At 36.7% G+C, this 17,473-nt stretch overlaps 1 long non-coding RNA gene across 1 annotated transcript in view; it reads right to left on the bottom strand.

Annotated features, from left to right (window-relative positions):
- The window catches only part of LOC101749943, a 282,047-nt gene that overhangs the window by 221,905 nt on the left and 42,669 nt on the right, over positions 1 to 17,473 (bottom strand). The window contains exon 3 of the long non-coding RNA XR_005862193.2: positions 12,946 to 13,083. This is a non-coding gene — a long non-coding RNA (uncharacterized LOC101749943). The remainder of the gene's footprint in view (positions 1 to 12,945; positions 13,084 to 17,473) is intronic.

A 17,473-nucleotide genomic window follows, 5' to 3' on the forward strand; every position in this document is an offset into this window, starting at 1 on the left:
TCTTTCTCGGTTTGGAACACTGTTTAAGAAAGTTGTGTTGTCCTTTGCTTTGACTTTCTATCTTACCAAAAGTATATTGCTTATGATCAGATGTCAGATTGACATGACTGAGTTATGCTGATCTGCTAATATTACCAGCTTTTCTGATCTGATAAGATGTTCATTTCAAAAATACTTTATAAAAAAAAAGATGAAGGTCTCAATGTCCTTCTACCATGTTATTTAACATCAAACATGCTCATGAATTCTTGAACATTGTTTTACTCTGATGACTGCAGTTCTCACTACTGAGATACAATAAAGATACTACATTTAAAAATAGGGACGTTAGTTGCCGTTTATTTTTATTAATTTTATCCTGTTTTCAAAATGAGGATTAAACTATACAACCTTCACAATGGTTCACTCATATTCTTTGTAGCTCTTTAAAATATTTTCTCTTCATTAGCTGATTTCAGTTTGTTTTCAAACATACATTCTGATGGATAAATCTGACCCTTTAAATTGCCAGCCAATCTGCTAATATACTAGAATGAAACTTCAGCTACATTTCAGTAACAGGAACATCTCTGCTTCTTTAGCCAAAGGGAGAAATAAAGTGATCCCCACACTTCCCCTTTCAGCACTGGTGCACAGAAAAGCATACTTGGCTTCTGTAGGAAATATGATCAAGCAGCACAGTATGGCGAATATACAGGTTTATTGAAACAAATGAGATATCCTTGAAAATTATCATATAGAACCACTAGAAAGTCTTGGTGCCTATACAGACTATGGTTTCATTTTTCATAACAGAAGCCAGAGACACAGGAAGATAAAACTTAGTAAAGATGGCTTTAGAAGGCCACTGGCTTCCTCAGCCACATTTCCAGCTGGTGCACATCAGCAGAGCTCTGCTGAAGTCTAAAGCACCAGAGGTGCCAGCGCAGAATCTAGTATTAATATCAACATATATTAGCTAAAGATGGGGTAACTTGAGATGTCTAACACTGAGCTGGGCTTGTTTTCAATGATACCACCCATATTTCCTACCAGTTTTCTGCTCATGGAAATGTTTGTGTAAAGCTAGATTACAGATCGCTACCGAAGAAACAAAACCACATTTAATTAAAAACAATTAACTGTGAATTCCAGAGTTGTCGCAAGGCTTCTTTTACTTAACTGTGCTTCTGTCCATACCTTGTTATAAGCTATCAAACAGACACCATAAATTCAAACTGTTCACAACGGGCATGGGATGAAACCTAAGCATCACTGACTTACATACCACTGTGTATTTAATGTAATCTTAAATTTATAGGAGGTAAAGATTCAGAACAGACAAGAGCTCTAAATCTATTTTCCTTGGCAAGCAATTTCTGCTTCTGTAAGTCATGAATGGCATCACAGTTCCTCTTCTAGCAGGAAAAATTCCTTCTTCTAGCCAGAGAGAAAAGCCATGAGATGTTCAGTCATTACGATTCATAATTATTCTTGACTGCTTATTTTGAGTTTCTAAAGGTAGCTGATATGGCTTTCTGTGCTTATATAGAGCTGAGTGTGCAGATTTTTAGCAAATATGAATAAATTTTTAAAAAGCATTCAAAATATTTTTAAATTTTAAATACGTAAAGCACAGTCCTACAACATTACACCCCTGGGATGCAATATGTACAATACCAAATGAAAAATCATTCAATTAACAGTCATTTTCAGCATCTGTATTTGCTGCAAGACCATATTGATTCTGAATTAATTTTCTTTCAGCCATACAAAGTATTTTCAGCTTTCCTTCCAAAATAGCTTTTCTTTAAAGAAAACATAATCTAGTAGAAAATAAGTCAAAATAGAAAATACGTCTAGTAAAAAAAAAAGTGGACCTATTTCAGTTGATCCAAGAAAATGTTTCTTCCCAAATGTACTTTGGAAAGTAGTTTATAATTTTGGGGTTTTCATAAAGAATTTAAAAACTGCAAATGTTAGTATTTTCAAAAAAAAAATAGAAATCCTGTTTTGACTGGCTTCCATGCTCAGCATTACATACAGTAACATACCAACAGCAGCTAAAAAAAACACTAGAACTTTTTTTTCACACCATAGACAAAGGCAGATTAATTCTCACAATGAAATCATTCATTTCCCCCCCAAATTTCACTAGTTAAACATTTAACAGTGCTTAGGCTCTGCTGACAGAAATCTAGGCTACTCTTTTCATGCACAAGGACTCATAACAAAAACTGCTGGCTCACATAAAGCAGCGGAATTTCGAGGACCTAATTCTAATAATAATCTTCCATTGTATCAGAATTACTATATAATTATAGTTACATAAAATGCAAATGTGATTTCTCAGAGTCATCAACAGCAGTTTGAAATGCTGTTTATCTGAAGATATGTGAAAAACAGAAGTGCTCCCCTCACAAACTACATAGCACTGAATTTGCCATCTATCCAGCAAAGCACAGTGAAACCACAGTTCCTTACACAAGATGCCCTATTTAACAAGCAAAACCATGAACACACAGCATGACTAATATGCCTTCCCCCACTCCTGCTAAGTGAGCAAGGACATGTAAGAGAAGCACGTCTGAGAGAATGCTGGCATTCACGGTCCCCTCAGTGTCAAGAAATTATCAGAAATATCTACCACAGGGAACTAGACAGATAATGAAAACAAAAATGATCTGAACCTCAAGGATAATGATAGCTCAATGTCTAATTACTTGAGATGAATTTTTGATGACACCTCCTCTGGCCAATTAGTTTGCTAGTCACCAAAGAGTGCTTTTGGCAAGCAGGGTTAAGCAGAAGGCTGGAAAAATAACAAGGGAAAATAGAACTGAAAATGCTGGAGCCAGAGGGGTCCCACATCTCCAGTCACTTCTCTCAGTGACAGGAGTTGCTCCGTGGCAGCCAAGAGAGTTAAGATAGCTTAAAACCAGAGTGAAAGAGGATCGGCACACCTCCCAAAGCAGCTGTGAAAGTCAGGCATCCTGTTGAGTATTACTGTCCAGGCAACACCTGCTAACAACAGCCAGCACTGCTGCCTCTCCCCCACTGCCAACCTTGGTGCCATGCATGACTGCTCAGCCTGTTCGGCTATTTGGTATCTAGAATGCTTGCTCAGAGAGTCTGTAATGTGATATCCCATCATGTCCTCTACATGCATCCTCACAAGCCTGACTCCTGCCACAGTCCTCAAGGCTTTGTTGACTGTGTGAAGGTATGCACATTCATCTCCTGTGAGCTGGTCTTCAGCTTTGGCAAGAAAAGATGAAAGGAAACCAACTCTTTGGTTGCTGGGCAGCAGTAAAATAAAAAGTAGCAAATAAAAAGTAGCTATGAAAACAGTAGAAGCAAGACATATGAAAGGCCCTGAAGTGCAGATATATAAAACAGCATGGCTCCATTAAATTCCTCTTGAGCAATTCCAAATGCCAACGCCAATGACAGCTGGAATGTAAGTTACACTTACTGTTCATAGTCCACTTGGTCTTTTCAGGACATTAGGTGGCTATGGAATTCATTTTTACTAAGTTTCTCAGCTATTTCTCTAATGCAAACAGAAAAGGGGCATAAGTAACTGCTGAAAAAGATTAAGGAAATTTTCATTTATTTGGATTTAAAAACTTGACCTGTGTAAAACTGTTTTTCTGCTCTTAAAAACAGACCACTGCAAAAAAAAAAAAAAAAAGAGAGAGAGAGAGAGAAGATGGAAGGGTGGGAAAGACAGGTTTATAAGCAGGCATGATTTCTCTTGATTTTTCTCCTTTGAATTACAACTTTGGTCAGTAATTCTCATGTTTTTGACTCAGAGCCAGAAAGACCCTCTTTTTAACCAGAGCCAGTGTTTACCATAGAGTTGTGCTGGATTTTTTTCACTATCTTGTCATTTTCACTAATCCTACTAAATCCCACCAGGATTATTTTTTCCTTGACTATAAATTTGTTCTCACCCAGTAACCTACCACCTGTTGATCCCAGTTATTTCCGAAGCTTGTTACAGATAGGTTTAGTTACAATGGTTTTTCTCTGTTCTGTGAAGCAGAAGCAGTATCTGATACCTGCACAAAGCATTGTTCATGCATTCTGAGAAGGCAGTAAGACACCTTGTATGCTACAGATGTTTATTTTAGACTTCTCTGTAGCAGGTAAGAACAGCGCAGAAGAAGCACAGAAGTACATAGAGCAAAGGTCTTCAGTCTACAGAAGGTCTGAAGTGTAGCTTGTTTCTCAGTGCAGGAGAATATAAACAAATCAGAGTATTAGATTCAGACTTGCTTGACTTAAAATGAATTTCTGCAATTCCATCAGGCATTAATATTGACATTTCATGATATTTGAGATGCTATTTACACTCTATACACTAGACATACACCAGACAGTTTACTTTCAATACAAGCAGCTGGTTACTCATTTGTGAAGCCAAGATGGGATGGTGTGGTCAGCTTATGACCCTTAAAGACTACTGAACTAGCACCACAATGTCAAAAGAGCTCCTGAGACTGCCTCTGCTATTTGGGTTTGACTGCTGTTACAGCCAAACTACATTTTCTTATCAGACATACTAAGCAAAACAAACCATCTTATGGCTGGTACGCTGGCCACATACACTGGCCTTATAACACAGAATAATTTAAACTGGAAGGTGCCCTGAAGAGCAGCATCTTGCTCAAAGCAGAACTGAACCCAAAGTTAGATCAAGTTGCTCATGGTCTTTTCCAGGTGGGTTCTGTTTTCCAAGAGAGCAATTGCACCTCTCAGGGCCCTGCTCCAGTGCTTGACCATCCTCATTATGGGGGTGGAGAGAGGAACCTCAAAAAAAAAATCTGTTGTTTTTTTTTTTTTTACAGCTGTTTTTCAAGTCTACTGTCTTTTACAAGACACTGCAGTGATAAGATCTAAAACAAAGTAATGAACAGTGTTATGTTTGAGTATCTTCATGCTACACAGTAAAGACTTTTCTTGCTAGCGATGGCAGGCAGTATGAATTCAGGGTTACTCTACATCTGAACATATACAATAGTTATGGCAAACTCATGCTGAAAACATACACCAGTACAGCACAAACATGGTATCACCGTTCCCTCACCCTCAAATGGACAATCATTAGAATTCAACCATACTTTTTTTTTTTAATGCAGATGTAACACAAAATATTCTTGTGATAGTTTTACCATAAGGCCTCTACTTTTCAGTTCTCCATATTTTAGAAATATTTTCCCTTTCACACACTTTTGTATGCTAGCGACCTCCAGGCAAAAACATGATATCATTGATGAGTTTATAATCTAACCTTCAACTAACAAGAAAAAACAAATTAACAATTTGAAAAAGTAGTCATTTGATATAACTCAGTTCGGTTATGTTTATTTCCAAATAGTGACTTGAGTAGGGCTGATCTAAACCAGTGACAAGCACTGTTTTCTGTTGTGTAACTAAACTAAGGCTAAATTAACTCCTTCAGTTTGTAATCAGGTTATAAAAATAAAGAGCAGCAAACAGAAACCAACCTGTTTGTTTTGTAAGGAATGCATGAGCTGTATGCAAACCTTAATTAGACCACATAGTAAGAGACTTTTATAGATGGATTTTTATAGACACTTTTCCAGACATGCTGTGCTCCTGATATTTCTTCCCCAAGCCCCAATCCACACCTTGCTAAATAACTTTTATATGGCTAATTAAGTAGGCTGGTGATTCAGTAGTAATCCTATTAGAGCAACAGAATTTGAGAACCGGCTTTCTTACTACAGCATCCTCCCTTCTGTCTAGTAGGATTCCATAAAATGAGCTACTGGTAAGACCTTAGGACACTCCGACAATGCAGAGTCCAATGTCATCCTATAAATGCTTCACCTTGTACTGTATGAACTGGATTGTCCACACAGGTAGGTGAAACACCAAAAAAAGGACACTAATTCCTTTGTCAGAAGTGGTATGGCAGCAAAAGTATTGTGCTGTACCCAAACAAATTACCTGCTTTTCTGCTATACTCCTCCAACTAATGTAGCAAGGAGAAGGCCAGCATTATTCATTAGAAATGCCATCTGAAATCTTTTGTCTAAATTTTACTGAAAGATAAAACAAAGCTCCATCACTGAAACACTGCCGAGAATTTAATAGGGATCTATAGAAATTACCATCCAAATAGAGGGAATTCATTTGAGAATGATTTATTTCATTTTATTATAGTATTGTTAAATTTAAGGAACACTTCCATAGGAGGCATGTGGGCCCATTAAAGCTGATAACAAAGCTCCTACTATTGAAATTGAAGCCACAATTCCCTAAGATAACTTAGAAACCTTAGAGACTGGTTACAATTCTCTGTTCAACTCTGCAGGCATTTTCTGTGAAGAATAAAACATCAGAGAACCCTCTGTATGTGATTACAAAAAGCTGCTCATGCTCGAGGATTACCACCTGTCTGAGAATTCCATTCAGTCACAAATTAAAAAGAATTTGTGTCTGTTGAATACTCCACCTGTTTTATCAAGGTAATGCTGGGATCCATGAAAGACCAGAGCCAGCCATTCCCACTCAGTTCCAGCATTAACATGGCAGGTCTTGGGAACACACCTTATAAATTTGACTGTACCTAGCAAGTTTTTGCTGCATTTACACAATTAAGAGGATTTTTCTGAATGAACTCAATATGATAAAATAACTACAAGGTGGCTTTTGATATACTGGATCTGGTTGAGCAAAAGGGCGTAACTACAAATGCACTGGTACCATGGCCAGGCATTAGCATGTAGAATTCTACCTGCTATATATCCAGCCTTATAGAAACAGAAAGTAAAGGAGAGTAAAGTCTTTAGAGTATAAATAGCAGGCCGAAAATACCATTTTCCTAATGCAAAGTTGTCTCTAGGTGTAATATCAAAACAGGATTGCAGTTATAGTTAAAGGAAAATAGAACTGCAGAAGGAACTAAAGTTCCAGGGCCTATCAACTGGTATGGGTGCACAATTCTTTCCTATTAAGAAGTTTAAAGATATCCTCCACTTCCCCACAAATCTATATCGGTAAAAAAATAAATCCTGCATTCTGTTATGGAAACTCACCATGCATTTTATTATTATTATTATTATTTTTTTACTATTATTTCAAATTGAACACCCTTACTTAAAAATCAAAATATGATTTGTCTAGTCTTTTTCTGGATATTCTAACTCTAATTCCTACTGCTTTTGCTTTCATTAATATTACATGACTAGTTCCTGCAATAAAATCGTATGTAGTGGTCCCACAGTAACAGTAGTCCTCATCTCTAGTCTTGAACTGAAAACCTAAAAGTAACTAGAAATATACAAGCATCCTGCAAAGTTCAGTCCTATTCCTAGTTTATGGCTTGCGAGTACTGTTATAAGCTGGTCCACAACCACTCCCAAAATAATAAGGCAAAGTCCACCTTGCATAGCTTTCTGAGAAAGCAACAGCCAATGAAGAGTTAAGCTGCACAGCAGCAAAGTACTTCCTATCTGAGCAATCCATGTCACTAAAATAACAATTGCTCTTATTTCCACCCTACTTATAGGGAACCAGCAGGCCTTTTACTCATTATTATTTATTTCTTTGATCTTCTCTCCCCTTGAACCTTACTGCACTTCCTTTTACAAGTTTTCCAGTTCTTTGGCAAAGGTGTATATATCAACACCATCTGGCTGCATGCAAAGAAACATTAGTACATGCCTCCCTTAAGACAAGCCTGCTGTGCTAGCCATGAGCCACTGACATGATTTCCACTTCTACTCAAACACCATTGCTCGCATTTCTTCACTAAAGAGGGAGGGAGGAAAAAACCCAAACCCTCAACTGGATCTATAATGGTAGGGAACATACATCTCATGTTTTATGAACACAAAAATTCCAGGCTCAATTATGTGTTACTACTAGTCTCTCTGCCTGCCAAGCCACTGTTCTGTTTCCAATAAATACGCAACAACATAATAAAAGCCCAAAGTACAGACCCTATATTTTGCTTTTAAGTACTACTTCTTGCACCTGAAACCATCATGGGACAGGTTTTGCATCTTAGGAAGTATATTGGCAAACGTGGCAATTGTCACTGTTTTACTAAAATATTTAATCAACCAAATAGAAGTAGGCCCTATTTACCATACTCCCATGTGCTGAGCAACTGATTCTTTACAGCTGTAGACTTATGACAAAATAACATTAGGAGCAGCACTGTTAAACCAAAGCCTGTCATTTGTTAGCTTCCACAAATACATATTTGTATGTCTAAATATTGTAGGCAGGGCTCCCATGACAAATTAAAGCTAATGGAAATTGTATGCATCTCCTAATTCTTGGGATTGAGATAATATTAACACTGCATGCAGTACTGAATGAAAGCTTGCTATGAGCCTTTTAAGTACAGTGCTTTCTTCATCTCAGTACCTTTGGCTATGCAGTCAGTTCCAGTTTATATTCAGACACTATTCACTGTTAAGCTGCTTTGACTAATTAACCAAACTGAGCATTACATTGGTTGAAGTGTCATAATCTGTTCACGTCAAGCTCAACTCTGTCTAGTGATTTTGTTATAAAAAACCTCTCAAATACAAACAGAGACAAATATTATAAGCACTACTTTGTCAAACCCCAAAAGGTTCAAAGCTGAAGCCTAGTTCATGTAGTCTCAGCACAGGCATCTCTGCAGCGTAGTTTATCTTGAAGATATGTCAGATCAAGCTTCTTGCCACTCCAGCTGTTGCACAGAGTGCATAACTATATTTAGGCCTTAGCTTGAGGACAGGTGATGGTGATTTTTGTCCAAAAATCCTAAGTGAAAACTGGAAGCTATTTGAAGTGATTTGTAACAGAAACAAAACATTATGGAGAAAACTTGCAGTTGATGCCTGGATGCGTGTTTTGAGGTCTGAATCTTTCAAAGTAAAACAGTAAGTTCAGAGGCTTACTCTGATGCACCAAATTGTCCATAGTCATCAGCATGCCTAATTGGGCACCGTCTTGACATAACACCAGTAAATAAAATCTGCAGACAGCACAGGATTCAAAAGGAACCTGCTTCACTCATTCAAATATCCATATACATTCCGCGTGTGTCTATGTAGTAGTAATCAAAGAAGGGTGGAAATCTTCAGACTGCTGCAAAACTTTACTATAAAAGCAGAGTTCCTGAAATCTGGTAAGTAGGAATGCAAATAAACTCCTACAGTCTTAAAAATTTCATGGAAGTTGTTTTAAAGTTTGCCAATAATATCCTCCTAAAACTACAAACGGATGCTTTATAGTCATTCTGTAGAAAACACAAATCTGCCATTTCTCTTAAGATGCAGAGAACATGTGACTCAAAATACCCTAATTAAAAATTGAAAAAAACATATAAGAAGTAGTCCACACTGCTGATCCTGAAAACAGGTACTGCCTTATTACACTTGACAGTATCAAGCAAAAAATTAGAATAATATACGCTTTAATTTTTTGCAAGACAAAGTCATTGATAGTGAATTAGGAAGGCAGATACATACAGACTGTATCAGTTACCTTCAGCATCTCATGCTGGAAGTTTGAAGCTTCTTATTTGCTAATTTTCTCATAATTCTCCTCAAATCAAGTAGGCATCAAATGAATTACCAGGAAGTACGCTTAAAACAAACAAGGGAGTACTTTTTCCACACTATGTCTTTTTTTTTTTTATTGTCAGAGTCTATTTTGTACACCAAAGCCATAGACTGGTTAAAGAATAAAAATCATCATTTGTCCAATTCAAGTTAGAGAGTTTCACCAAGACCTATTATATAAAAGGGCAAACAATCAGCAGCTCCAGAAATCCCAAAACCACAGAAAGATGGAAGCTAACACAGCAAAGAGGGGGACGTCTCAAACTTCACTTGTCTTGGTTCTTTTGTTGGTGTTTTGTGGGGTTTTTTTTGTTGTTGTTTTGTTTTTGCTTTAAAGCCTAAACAGATCTGTTGAAGGCTTCTGTCAGAGAGAGGTTATTGGCCTAGCTGACACAACTAAGCCTTCACGGAAGATTTCTCTTTTCCCCCATTCTCTTAATCTAACGACAAAACTAGTGAGAGTGAAAAAAAGTCTGCTTTTGAAAACATATAGCAAAAATAATTTCTAAGCTGGATTTTGTAGTAGCTTAATTTTTCCAGAATTATCAAGACAAATAGTCCACAATTTGCAATTGTATGGCCAGCTCTCTTCAGATCAGACAATGCTTGTATAAACATAGCTTGTTAAAAGCACTTATTTCAAGTTTCTATCTCAATTTAACTACAAATGGGCTTTGTATCTAAATTTAATTGATCTCATGAAAAAAATGCTTGTCCTGCATTTAGTTTCTTAGAACAGCTGAAAAATGTATTACTTAAATATAAAGTTGCAAGATTCCTGCTGATATAATGTCAAGGATGTGTTTCTGACTCTTGCACGTGAATGGGTACTGCATAACACAGGTAAGGTAAATAACCTTTACCAGAGAGACTAGGATTCACTTCTAATCAAAGAAATAATTATTTACTGTAAGAAAAGCATATTGATCAAGGATGGCATATATGAATAACACATACCAATGTGATTATACAAGTTTTCCATACGTTACAAAGTAGATTATTTCCCATCTCCTAAGCAGCTCTCTACATACCTACACACTGATGTCATTTACTATGGGAAATGGTAGTTCAGGCAATGGTTGGTTCTCAGCTCACTCTCTTAATTTCTGCAGTAGCAGATGTTGCCATAATTCTTTTTCATATCATCACCTTTCTAGCTCTATCTGCAAAGGCCGTCAAATTTATCTTCTGTTTACATCACCAACAATAAAATTCAGATGCTTTTTGAAAGAAGAAAGCTAACTTTTTACTATGTAGATACTTTCCTTTAGAATTAACAAAAACTGAAGTAGGCGTAGGTTAGTTTGACTCCATGCTTAAATTAAAGGCATTTTAATTCTGAATGAGGGTTCACAAAGGAAATTGATGTTATCTAAGCAATCCACATTAAATTCCAACGGCTTAAGTTTCAGATTAACTTTTCTAATGTATGTTTCTCAAGAGGTCACGAGTTGCTTTTGCAGAAATAATGAATACATTGGACAGGTACCCATTAATGAGTGCACTGGACAGCACTGTAGATTTCTTTCCACGTTATTTCTGGAAACCCAACCTATGCTACAATACATACTTAATTTTCTATAGAAACAAAAGATCTGAATACTCATCTATAGCCCTCGTCAGAAACAGGTGCTTCAAAATCTTTTAATAGTTTGTGAAAGTGCATTATTTAATTTCTAACAAATTGTTGCTGAAAAAAATGTGTGAAGAAGTCTATCAGAATTAGAGAAGGGTGAATGGAAGAAATGTTCATAAAAGGGCTGAGCAAAAGCCGGAGGAGTTTCTTCAAAAACTCCTGCGAACTCCATCAGCTTTATCAGTATTATGTATAATGAGATCCATGATCAGAAAAAACAGCTAGCTGGGCCAACATCTGAAGAAATTATTTGTTCGGAAGTTGCATTACAGTAAGAAAATATATTTATTCTATAAGGTGCAGTGAAGTGCTACTTCCATTTAGTTTTACTGTTAACCAGGTTTTCTAATAACATTTTGAAACACCCAAAGATCTTGGCAGTTATAAGGCTGATGGAGTTCCTAGGTGCTCCTGTCTGCAGATAAGAACAAATGCCACAAAAGCAAAAATTAAATTCCCTATGCATTGGTGATACACTTTTGCAACTCAGTTAAGGATAAAGCAAAAAGTAGATTTCATAAATAAATAATTATGCAATATTGCACATACTAAAAAGCCAACTTGCAGCAAACTCAGGTTAGTAAGAGCACACTATCTGGAAAAATGAATTTCAGTAGTTCAACTAACAGGTCAATGAGATTGAGAATAGACTATCCAACACAATCTGCTACTTCCAGATCTTTCGCATATGGGATTACCAACTGAAATGACTAAATCAGTTGTAATTCAGTTCTAATTAGCTTGATCAAGGAATAATGACTTTCCAGTGGAAAACCTTGTTACAACTCTGATACAGGATTGACTGAAATTGTTCACTGATTCAGCAGTTTTCAGTGTGTGAAGTTCTTAAGGTCAAATGCAGCTTTCTGACAGATACAAAGCAGATTTAGATAGTCTTCAGTCCAACCAAGAACGGGATATGGATATATTTTTAACCGCACTGTCCACAGAGAATAATGGGATTATCTCAGGGCAAGGGGAAATTTATCTTTTGCTGTACAGTAATTGTGCAAAAACCACTTTCAACCTCTTCATTCTCTTGCTTCTCTGCACAGATAGAAAGAGAGAATGAGGCAAATTTAAGAACTGGGCACACCAAAGAATGATGGTGTGTCTTTCAGAGTAATGTTGTTATCTATTCTATGTGTTGCAAACCATATTGGCATTTCAGAGGCCACCTGGACTTGCTGAGAGTAAAAACAGTAAATGTGTCTCAAGGAGGAGCTATAACTCATTCAAAAGCATAAGCAAGGTATATAGAGTTTTAAAAATGCTCAGATCATGAGAAAATAAATGGAGTGCTAAAAAGAAAAAGAGGCTTGGAAGGAAGTGCTCTGTATCCAAACATCTAAAGAAACACACAAGCAAGTTGATGAGATTCTGATTGCCAGTCACTGATTACCCAGCATCACACAAGTCAAATGGGAACTTCCGAAGCGGAGATGTCACGAAGACAAGCTCAAAAAGGAACTGGTCAACCTATCAGCTGCTACAGTGCTATGTCTACAGAACTTGAACAGTAAGATCAGCTCATCTCTCCTGAAGTCTGTGCTAGTGGTGAAACACTTGGAAGATAAAAGGTAATTCTCTTTGTTTTATTGATTCTTGGAGTAACACTTAGATAACAAAAGCATGCATGGAAGAAAGCAGTTAAGGACAAACAAAAGATTGGGGGTATTTTCATCACATTTTTTTTTTCTATAAAGCAAAAGCCAAAATGTTTTTTCCACTTACTTGAATTCTGTGGGGTTCGCTTGTCAGTTCTTCCAGATGTGACCTTCTTAGTGAGGTTTTGGCACCCCAGAACTTACTCACACTGCTATCAGCTGATTTTTAGGGGCTCAGTGGATATCAACATCCCAGTGGGCAAACCTGAGGGAAAGAAAAATTTTTCACATATCCATAGATCATGCCTAGAAATGTTATCCACTAAGGTATAAAACTTAAGCTATATTCCACATTTTAGCAGACAGCTACAGTACAACTCACACGTTGTTAAATGTTGCTTGCATTGTTTTACAGTGTACAGATCTTTCAGTAATGCTTTACACGTGCATGATTGTTTTAACACTACATAATTGTATGTGAATTTACTGTTTGTGAAAATAAGCAGACTATTAAAAAGGCTAGAATCCACTTTATGAAAGTCCTCTGTAAACGACCACCTGTTGCACTGCTAAACCTTGAATTTCTGCCAGTGACACTGGATCCTGTAATGGTTTTGTAATGAGTATGAAGATCAACACCTCTACACTACATGGGAAGAAGACAAAGAAAGGGAGCTGGGATATAACGACAGAAAATACAGCAAAGGCAAAGACATTTAGAAGGTGAAAAATGGAAAGAGATGATGGAAAAGGAGACAGAAGGAAGAACTATATTGTATAGAGAGAGGGGGAAAAGGATTTTTTTTCCACCTTTCCCTTTACTGTCTTCAGTGCTGTATCAGGTACACACTTTATTTTTGTGAAAACTCAACTGCCAGCTAGAAGAAAAGTGGTCTGATGTCACTGTCCTGATATGCAGCTTGCATAAATCAACAGTAGCACAAAGCACTCTTGGTTTAAAAATGCTTCAGCATGTCTGAAGTCCTGAACTGGGGACAATGCAAACACACAGAGATTTATTCTATTGCACATTATTAGAAGCTGGAGTTACAGTCACAGAGCACTGCTTTCTCAGTACACTGTACAACCTCATTTATCTGTCCTCTATTATCAAAAACATTTTGTGACAGACCATGTTCCTGCTGTCTTATATGACTGCTCTCCTGAGCATCAATAAGAACAAATTCAGCACATAACACTGTGTACGTACTTGCCTTGAAGAAACAGGGCTAGATCTTCAGCTGGCAAAAACTAGCCTCAACAGAGCTATAGGTGGCACCTGATGTACTGGGTACATCATTTCTCAGCAACTGAGCTAGGCTGCAGTCAAGGGCAGTTTTCACTTGGTTATGTATGAATTACATAAAGATATTATTGACAAAATGATAGAGAATTTTTAAGAAGAATAAATGCCTTTTCAGAAAATCTAAGCTCAAGGACTGCTGTCAAATTTACTCCTCTTGTTGCTATAACATTTTTTTCCATTTAGATTGTATCACTCCTTCTTATTATTTTCACACAAACATATCTTTTTAGGGATCATCTACCTCAGCTGCTTTTTATCACACATGCTATTAGGTTCTTCTGTTCACATCATTACACTCAGGAGACTGTTACCCCCCTCTTCTATACATACAGGTTCTATACAATACTATGAACAGATCATAATGGAAAATATAACGTATTAATGAAATTGCTATGCTGAAATACAAGGGGAAAAATTGAGAGAGACTTTGCTTTTGATCAGAATTTGAAACTCTCGTTTCTAGCTGCACCACTGTTTTCTGGGTAGCTGTGTGCAAGTTCTTTCACGTCTCTACATTTCTCCATTCCCTGGTTTGAGCACAGTGGAAACAATACTACCTGCCCTTGCAAATTATGCTGAGATCTATGAAGAAAAAGTATGGTGAATAGACAACTAGCAATACCACATTGTAACACATCCTGCTAATTCCAGCTTTCCACATACCATCGTTCTCTAAACAAAGTCACCTCCAACAGTTGTGCTGGTTTTTTTTCTTTTTGCCAAAAAAGTTTCAAGTGATTACATTTATAATTTTAATAATGTAAGAGTTTTTACAGTAAGATACTATGCAAACAAGAATTCATTACTTTTCCTTTCAGATTTTAATAAAAGTACATTATGAATTATTTAAACTATAAGAAACTTGCTAAGATAAATGAATTTAGTACATGTTGTGATGCAGTATATTCTGGCTTTAATTGTGTTTGCTGCTTACTGAGTATAGCAATCCACAAAGTCCAGTAATACATTTTTCCATCCTTTAGAAACAACAGCCACAGGAGTGTTGTATCATTTCCACTCCTCAGAGACTTCTTACTTTTTTTTTTTTTAATAGAAAGTTGAAGCTAGGTTTTTACATGTTAAAAAAAAAAGAAAAAAAAAGAAAGAAAGAAATCAGCAAAAATACCAGAAGGCTCAGGAGAGTTCTTACACCACTTATAATTCAACTCTGGTCAACAGAACCCAGGAATAATCCCAAGGTAATGAGTTTTCAGATGTTGCTTGGTGAGGCAAAACAATAATAATAACAATTTGAAACTATTTAATACTCATTTTAATGTAAAACCAAAGTCCCAAGAAAGTCAGTAAAAATTTTGCCTCTGACATGAGTGATAGAGAAGAACCAATCCATTCCCTAAACGTAGGTTTCCAGCACACCATGTGAGATGCCCTGGGACTCCACCTGGCTCCACCTGACAGCTTGGCAGTGCTCAAGTTTCACATCAGCCCTGTCTCCATACCTGCCAGTCTTCTAAGGAATGCTTGGATGACTAGGGTACCTCACACAGGTCACTGAACTGGCCCAAAGGTAGACATCGTGGGCTATCTCAGGTTCACAAAGCCTTAGATACAGTTATACATGATTTACTGCTGATCTCCCCAGCCTAACAGATCTGATGGCATTCCTAACACTAATGTAATAAATATATTTATACAAGGGAATATATGTTATATATAAATATATTATATATAGATACACTTATAGAGGTGTACATTTAAAAGAATCACACTTTCCATTTAGTTGCACTGCCAAGACTTACAAATACCCCATACCAGAGACTACATTCCACACTATACAGGTGAAATTTGTCCAACTCCTATTTCCAAAGCATTTTGCAAGGTAAATTTTTCTTGAAGAATCAGGTTGCAGAAAGCTGGTAGCTGTGGGCATTCCCAATTTGGGAATTAATGAGCAAAAATTCTTACAAAGTCTTATGCCATTGTTAGCTTGTGACACGATGGTTCACTTTCAAGAGAATGGAATACTTTTTAGATTTCTCACATTTTAATGAAAGTTATGAGTTCTCTGCATGTTCAGAAATGAGACAATCTAATTTTCAATTTGACCCAGAAATGACAGCGGTATTGAAGTTTTTAAACAAGAAAACAATCACATTATCAGGGAGTAAGTTCAGTTTAGGAAGAACACAACACTGCAACAGCCTCTTGGAATCAATTAATGCTTGTTATCTGAGATGATGGCATTTGAAACAGAACACTGCTAAAAAGCTGGAACCATACCAATGCTAAGGCAGGCTCATATCTGCTTGAATGAACTCAAAAACAAGATTTTTTTTTCCCCGAGAAGCTAGGAATAATGCTTATAGCATAAATCGTAATTATAAAATCACTTTTTTTTAAAAACAGTCTATAAAGAGAAGCCTTTATGTTATATGGTAATCCCTGAACATTTCACAAGATATTAACTTGTGTTTAGCTAGCAGTCATTCAGTTCAAGAAGGCTGATTTAATACTCGGTGCAAGTAGAAACTTCACCACTTGGGCAGAAAACATGGCATTTAAGTTTCTCTTTGGCCAAATATAATAGAGGCATCCTCAACCCAAGCAAATGTCAAGTTTAGACTTAATATGCTTAACATAACAGCTGAGGTGTATGGTGAGTCAAAGCCTACATAGAGCAATCTCTTGCAGTTGCTTTCAGTAACATAGGCAATTCCCATATAAATACATCAGAAAGACACTGACACCTCCAGCACAAGCTGTTGTATGAAAGGATATATAGAAGAGAATACCATATCCAATTGATCCTTCAGGGAGATTCGAAGGAGAATGAATCCAGATTTGGAATTCAGCCAGGATGCTGGAGGTCCTATGCCTTTTTCTACAAAGAGGGCCATTGGACTGTTAACAGGCATAGGCAATCGAGCCCTTGGTTTTCTGTCTCATCAGTAAAACTACCCTACGTGTTCATTATGCTCACACTTGCTTTAAAATTTCCTTAGCTTCTATTGTTCATAGGTCTCTTTTTTTCTTATCGAAGTGCATTCCTTTACTTATTCGCTGCAATTGACTCATCTAGCAATACATAGGCCAATTCATAAATGAAGAAATGCTACACTGGCAGAAAGAACAGATAAGACAGCTCAACATGTTCTTAATATTTCTAATGCCTACATAACATTCCTCATGCTACATGCCTGAGATTTTTTCCCCTCACATTAGATCACTGAAATCACAAGGTTATTTTATTTTATTTTTTTTTTTAAGTGATGCCCAATAAGACCTGATTTTTGGGTTTTTTTTTTTTTTTCAGTTTACTTGAGAGTCCTGATAAGCTGTGGGAAACTTTTCCAGTTTTTCAGATGATGTTCAATCTTCCTTCTCTGTT

Source organism: Gallus gallus, chromosome 9 (assembly GCF_016699485.2).
Source record: "Gallus gallus isolate bGalGal1 chromosome 9, bGalGal1.mat.broiler.GRCg7b, whole genome shotgun sequence".
Lineage (NCBI taxonomy): Eukaryota > Metazoa > Chordata > Aves > Galliformes > Phasianidae > Gallus > Gallus gallus.